General features: G+C 34.8%; 1 pseudogene; it reads right to left on the bottom strand.

Annotated features, from left to right (window-relative positions):
* Positions 1 to 2,532: 2,532 nt before the first annotated feature.
* Positions 2,533 to 3,327, bottom strand: LOC107850045 (annotated as a pseudogene).
* Positions 3,328 to 7,944: the final 4,617 nt, after the last annotated feature.

Below are 7,944 nucleotides of genomic sequence, written 5' to 3'. Positions count from 1 at the left end.
ATCGTTTTTACCTATTGTTTACCTTATCCTACCGTGTACCCTCACCCGTGTGATAATCCCTCCACAAATGACAAAAATAACAACCCCCTAACTAATTTGTTTTATCCTAATATTCTAACAACCCACCCAATTAAAAAACAACACCTACCTACCCTCTCCTAATAACCCATCCAATCAAAAACTACACCACCCCACCCCTACCCTACCTCACCTCCCTACCAATACCTAACCCCCTACGTAACCCCATCCGATCCCCTTTATATTTTTTTCCTTCACTGGAATACAGATATACACACACAACACATCTCAAGAAACAAATTCCTTTCTTCTCCATAAACAAAACAAATTCACATACACAAAAGGAACACACGGAGAGGCTATTTTTTTGGAATCAAAAAGAAAAAAAGCAGAACATTCCAATTTTCTTTTCTTCTTCACAGAGCTCTCGGATAGATACACAGTAGAATACACGAAAAAAAATCAAAGTCAATCATCTTCTTCGCCACAAACTTTAGGCATAAATTCCGGTCACTCGCACACCATACATGAGAATAAATATAGATTGAGAGAGAGAGAGTCACGAACAGAATGAGAGAGTGAGATGAGAAAGACAGATGGTGTTAGAAGCGGCGAGGTTGGACAGAAATCGCTAAGAATCAGGTGGGTCAAGTTTTTTTCGGTGACCTATTTGCCGAAGCTGGCCGTCTTCTAAATGTTATCAGGTGACTTTAGCTAAAGAGCATCAAAAATCACCGGAGAGCCGACCATTTTGTCAATTTCTGTCCATTGTTGATCTCGCCAGAATTTCGTTGCTCTTGTCGGAATTTTTTTTTATTTCGTTTGATTTCGGTTCAGATTCAGTCTCGGATTGCTCATTATTTTCTTCCTTCTTAGGATTGAAATCCACTGAAAATTGGAGTTGTCGCATTTGAACTACTGTTCCGATGAGGTTCCGCTTTTTTTCGGCGAGTTCTTAGTGGAATCGGCTTTTTCGGTCAACTTCTGTCCGTCACAGCTCACTGGAGCTCATATTTGGATTGGTTTGTTTTTTTTGTTAGCTCTCGGTCAGATTACGGAGACTTTGGTTTCTGTTCATTTGCGATTTGCCTTCCGATATCTTGTTTTTTGGGGGGAGTTTTTGATACCAGGCTGGAGTCATTTATTTTGAGATTGTCCATTGATTCTTAAATCTGTTCGAGTTGGATCTCTCTGCACTGATTTTGGTTCATTTGACGTTAGGGTTCCTCGTTTGAGGATTTTGGTCTTCGGATTTCTTTATTATCCTACAAGAACGTTCTATCGAAAGGTCCAATTCTACTCTTTTCCTCTTCTATTTTATTATTTACTATGCTTCGGTGTTTGGATTAAGCTTCGGGTGTTATTTGATACTTGTTGGTGATGAATGCATGTTGTCTTGATTGGTGATAGGTTGTTATTTTGATATGGACTCTTTGTTTAATTTCGTTGAAAAGTGATTGCGGGTCGTTGAAATAGAAATAATGAATTGTGAAAATTTAGTATAAAAATAAAAATCGGGGCGGAATTGAGAATTTAATAAAAAGGTGAATTTGGATTGATTAAAGACTTTTGGTTTAATTTGGTTTAAATATAAATATGTTTGAAATGCAGTAGTATCATGATAAGACTGGCAAAAGCGTAGGAAATCGTAGGTTCGGGTAGGCAAAATTTAGAAATAAGTGTTTCGTTGGATGTTTGAATGTGGAGTATGTGTTGAATGTTTTCTACTTTATCGCATGCGATTCAAATGTATTCATTTAGCCGGGGAATGCCTCTAGGTCTTCTGTACTTATTCACCGAAGAATGCCCCAACGTATCATGTTGGTGGAAAATGATCGTGATGAAGGCTCGCGAAATCGGGTAAGGCATTGGAGATTAGTCTAGGGTAGAATAGATTTATATTTCCGCATTATTTATTTTTGGACTATATAATTGGACTGGACTTTACATTTTTGAATTGTTTTGTTTTGTCTATTGTTTGATTATTTTGCATGCTTTTGTGTGGTTTGTGAATTTCGTAATGTCAAAATAGTCGATACTCTCTACCAAACGACTGTGGTTGAACCACGGGATCGAAGGGTGCCTAACACCTTCCCCTCGGTCAACAGAATTTCTTAGCCGGAGTCTCTGTTCGCAAACCAGTTTAAGAGTCAAATGGTTTCGAAAAGGATTTTTCAAAGGTGACTTGGCACACCGGATTATGCCAAGTGGCGACTCTGAATAAAAAATGTAAATAATCCTTTTCCGAAACAAATTTTCATTTTTTGTCACTTAAATAATAAAACCCTTTCGGACTTCAAACTAAATCTCTTTTTTGAAGTATGTAAAAAGGGGGTGTGACACAAGCAATCTTCCACACACGACCTTGCTTGTGCTCAAAACGGGTCTTCCTTGCATATTCTTGTGCCCTCGGGGTGACCAAGTCTTAAGCCTTTAAATGTTGACCTCCAATCATGTCTTCAAAAATTAAGGTGGCCATTTGAATTGTATCACTTGGACAACAACCCAAATAGTTTAAGCAGTGGTGGCGGATTGAGTAGCCAGCCTCTTCCATACCTCCTCAATAATGAAAAACTTAATACTTTTACCTTTAGGTAGTGAAACCCATGGCTTAGTACCCTTGACAAGAGTGAGCACATTCCCCAAACATGTATCAAATTCATGACCCAGCACATCCTGAATGTGGACGGTCTCAAATCTACCCTTATGCTTTTCTCGATTCTTAATAACACCAATACGTCCTTTATTTCTACCTCCAGTCACCATCACAACATTCCCAATGTCAAACTTGATGAAATCAACAGTCTTGTTAGATTCCAAGTCCATCTTAATGGTATCATTGGCCTTAATGAGAGGACCAGGATAGAAGATTGTTCTTCCATCGTAAGTTTTCAAGTATGGAATCCCCTTCTAACCAAACTACACTGAATATACCTTGCAAATCTTAAACTTAGACTCCTCATCCCCGAGTGAGTGAATACGAAATCGGCCCTTGGTGTCATAAAAGAGGCGGAAGCTCTCATTAGTCTTTGGAATTGAAACAACATTCATGAAACCAGCTGGATAGGTCTTATCAGTCCTAACTTTCCCATCAACCAGAACTTGTTGTTGCGTCAGAATCGAGATCACCTCTCGGTATTTGAGAGCATAATTCAATCTTTTTTGCAAGATAATGATCAACAAAAAGCACTTCTTTGATTTCTGTAGGCCAGAAGATGGCTTGGGAGCAAATGTTCCACCAAGCTTATCAAGTATCCAATGCTTAGGGGTATTGAGCCTCTTCAAATGCTTCTTCAAACCTCTAGCCATTTTGCTAGTGTAAGAATTTTAGCTGTTTTGATGAAGAAGATTGAGATGAATTCACAAATAGTTCAAAAAGTAAAAATCAAAATATTACGAGGATAGCAAATTAAAAAGGAAGAGCAAATCAATGAAGTTAACTTATGATAACAATACAATTTGAAGAAAAACAATCATTAGCATATTCTTGAAAATACAATCAGAAATTGCAGACAAAATTAACTCAACTATGATTTTCAATCTTTGAATACATGAAATAATACCTCATCATCTGCACATTTGCTATTTTTTTTATCATGCACGCAACCTAGTTTGCTTAGAGACGTTAGAGAATATGATTGCTACAATTTTTTCATCAAAGCTTGTATATGTTTTCTTTATAACTATATGGTGCATCAATTAAGTTCTGTGAATTTGAATGATGGATTTTATCTTAAATAACAGATCACGGTGGAACTGATAGTGGAGTTGATAGTGGCCTATTTTTCAGTTCACAACTCTCGTTTTTCAAATTCCTTCTAAAATTTAATTAGCAATTATAAATTAGCATTAATTCTCTTGTAGTTTACATGACTCTTGACCTTTCAAACCCCTTCTGAAACAGAATTAGTTTTTCTATATTTAGTTACTATTTTGTACTTTTTAAAGGGAAAAGGGTCAAATATACCCCTAAACCTTGCGAAAAAGTCTAAATATACCCTCCGTTACAAGTTTGGTCTAAATATGCCCTTGCTGTTAAAGTTTAGGAGCAAATATAACCCTAAACTTTGCGAAAAAGTCCAAATATACCCTCCGTTATAAGTTTGATCCAAATATGCCCTCGCTATTAAAGTTTAGGAGCAAATATACCCCTCTGGATGTTACATGATAAGCTAAAAATTTACATGCCCAATTTTCTTTTTTTAAAAAAAAAAAAAAAATTAATTTCCACATAAGCCAAATAATTGCCATATCACAAAAAATAAATCCACCCAACTCTTTTATAATTTGAACCCGACCCACCAATTTGGACCAACCTATGACCCGACCCAAATTTTGTTTATCAAAATTTCAATCTTATGTTATCGAAATATTTTATCAGTTCAATGACTCTTCAAATATTATGTTGATATTGCATTTTTCTTATTACCAGTGTGTTCTACTTCAAATATTGTGTTGATATTGCATTTTTTAAATTTTGGTTTATTTCCTTGTTGTTTGATTTTATCGCGAAAGACTTTAATCTACTGAAATATTTTAAAATAGTTGAAAATATGAAAGAATCAGGGTAATGGCTTCTCCAGCTGTTTCAGCCCCTAAAAGAGAGACAAACCCCAAAAAAAGAATTGTCATATCCGAAATGGGCCTTGTTTCAATCTTTGGAAGTGATATCGATAATTTTTACAACAAACTTCTTGAGGGGCAGAGTAGATCACTTTAATAAATAGAGTTGATGCCTCAAGTTACACAGTTAGGTTTGCAAAACAGATTCGTAATTTCTCCTTCGAAGGATAGATAAACGGAAAGAATGATCGTTATTTAGATAACGACTGGAGATATTGTCTTATTGCTGGAAAAAGGGCCCTCAATGATGGTAAACAAAATTTGGGTCGGGTCATGGTTTGGTCCAAATTGGTGGGTCGGGTTCAAGTTGTAAAATAGTTTGGTGGATTTATTTTTTGTGATGTTGCAATTATTTGGCTTATGTGGCAATTTTTTTTTTTAAAAAAAGGAAAATGAGCTTGTAAATTTTCAGCTAATCATTTAACATTCAGAGGGGTATATTTTCTCCTAAACTTTAACAGTGAGGGCATATTTGGGCCAAACTTATAACGGAGGATATATTTGGACCTTTTCACAAAGTTTAGGGGTATATTTGCTCCTAAACTTTAACAGCGAGGACATATTTGAACCAAATTTATAACGGAGGGTATATTAGACCTATTCGCAAAGTTTAGGGGCATATTTAACCCTTTTCCCTTTTTTAATTTAAATTACTCAGTCATATATATAAATTAGAGAATTAAATGGACCATAAAGGTAAAATTGCCCAAAAAAAAGGAGAAAATAGATAAATCTAATTGCTGCTCATTGGAAGGTGCCACATTAGTTTTTTTTGTTATCCTCCTTTATATATATATATATATATATATATATATATATATATATATATTGATTGATTGATTGATTGGGACATGACTTTTAAGTTTTAACCCATTGATTAACGAATTAAATTATGTTGTTAGAAATATTTGAGTTTGCTTATAGAGGACATAATCCTAAATAAAAAAAACATGGAGGTCTAGAATTCGAATAAATAATCAAGAGTTGCCACATTATACGTGGGAAAAGAAGGGGGCTAGCCTCGTCCCCTCCCTCCTATTAGTAGTAGTATGTAGTAGCAGTTAGTAATCACATAGTTTCTTATTCTTGAATATATTGTAATAGTAATATCTGCTATTTTATGTGTTTTGCGTTTTGCTATTTTACTATCATACTTTTCTTGATTTGAAAACTTTTTTTTTAAATTAGGGTCTATCAAAAATAACCTTTTTATCTCACAAAAATAATATTTACTAGTAATATCTATGTATACAATTCTCATACCCTACTTATGAAAATACATCAAATATATTATTATTATATTAATTTAAGAGTTAGGAAGAATCAGAAAGGAGAACAAGGCGAAGCAGATTAGGAGTGAAGCACGAATTTTGATACATTTACCCTCTTCAAATCTCTCATATTATCTTCATGATTTTTGTACAAAACAGATGAGATAAGCGCCCAAGGGTATAATCAATAGTTAATGAAGTGGAAAAATATCATAAAGACAATGTGAGGTTTGAAGAGGGTAAATGTATGTAGATTTTATCTCTACCTTTTGAAGGTAGAGACGTTATTTCTAACAAAACCTCGGCTTAAATAAAGCAAATCAAAGTAGTAATAGAAAGAGAAAAAAACGTCTGTGAAAAAAGCATAATTAATAGAAAGGTAGTGCGAAGCATATATGCAAGGAACCGTAACATAAATAACAAGGTGTGATCACCTAAACAAAGTAAACAATAGATGATAACATAGAGTAAAAGCAAAAGACTATAGGAATAGACTAATACTATGACATAATCGGTGCTCTAGATAATCACCAAGACAAAGACTATATGAATAGGCTAATACTAAGATAATGTTTGAGTGCCTACTAATCGTGTACCTTTATCTACTATGTCAACACCATCCTATGTAAGGTCATGACCTCGGTAAGCTGAAGATGTGCCATATGACCTATCTAATCACCTCTCCTAATACTTCTTTAGCCTACCTCTATCTCTCTTCATCCCTAAAATATCCATCCTCTCACATCTCCTTACTGGGGCATCAACACATCTCCTCTTCACATGCTCAAATTATCTCTATCTCTCCTCCTTCATCTTGTCAACCATGAAGGTCACTCCCACTTTGTCTCGAACATCCTCATTCCAAATCATATAGTTGTTGGATTTAATTGGTGTGAATAGAAAATGAAGGGACACAACCTTTGAGCAAAAGACATATTATTTCGGAAAAGGTGTGACTGTTAAAATAGTTGTGTCTGTTTAGAAAAAAGACACAATGTTTCAAATGAATAGACATGAATCTTTCAAAGAATACACCTTTTAAGTGAACCATTACCACCTTTTAGAAGAGGCATCTGATGGATATATAAACCTGCTTTTATCCACAGGTTTAGAAATAAATGAAAAATTTTCTGAAATAAAAACTCTTCTTATCTTCAAAACATTCTTCGTGATCAATCAAATCATTGAGTGAGTTCGATGAATCCAATTATTTGAGGTACCACTATAGTTGAATTGAAAGTCATTTTATCCTGGGAGGAAGATTCCAAAACCTTAGTTATAGTGAGGGAAATTATTCCTTAAGGACACTCCGTGAAGTCGGGAGACTTGGCTTTATATTTCTGTTTCATCTTAATTTCTAAAAAAATAAAACACACTTCTTAGAAATATCACTTTGATCTTGTGTTGATGGTGTTTTTGTACTTCATAGTGTTCTTGTTTTAAACTTGAACTAGTGTTGAAGTTGTTGTGCCTAAATACAGATTCTTGTACCCAAAAACACCATAAAATAACAATCTTAAGGAATAATTCTTGCGGAATCTGTATTTCTTATTTTTGGAGATTAAAGCTTTAAGTTTTCTACTCCGTTTGAACTTAACTAGTGATTTGAAGACATAAAATCTTCATCACAAGTTAAAGATCGTTCGGTTGACGATTGGAAGTCATAAAAACTTCATCGTTAACTAGAAACAAGAAGAAGAGTTTAAAGTTGCTTAACTTTATAAATAGTATTCTGAAAATACTAAATTTTATTGTCTTGTGGTGACAGGAAAAATGACTAATAAAAGTCAAATGCAAGATGTGGCTATGACTATAGGGGAAACAGTATTTCCTCAATAAGTCAACCAAATGCTCCACAACCAATGGTGCCTGCGGAGAAGCCTGGAACATTTACGAGCATTGACTTTAAGCGATGGCAGCAAAAGAGGTTCTTTTACCTCACCACTCTATGCCTTCAAAGGTTCACTAGTGAGGATGCTCCTGAGGTGCTCGAGGTAACCTCGAACAAAGAGCATTTCATGATTGTAGAGGC

Source organism: Capsicum annuum, chromosome 12, assembly GCF_002878395.1.
Source record: "Capsicum annuum cultivar UCD-10X-F1 chromosome 12, UCD10Xv1.1, whole genome shotgun sequence".
Classification (NCBI taxonomy): Eukaryota; Viridiplantae; Streptophyta; class Magnoliopsida; order Solanales; family Solanaceae; genus Capsicum; species Capsicum annuum.
Note: the sequence above shows the minus strand (reverse complement) of the source record. Positions and strands in the feature narration are given on the sequence as shown.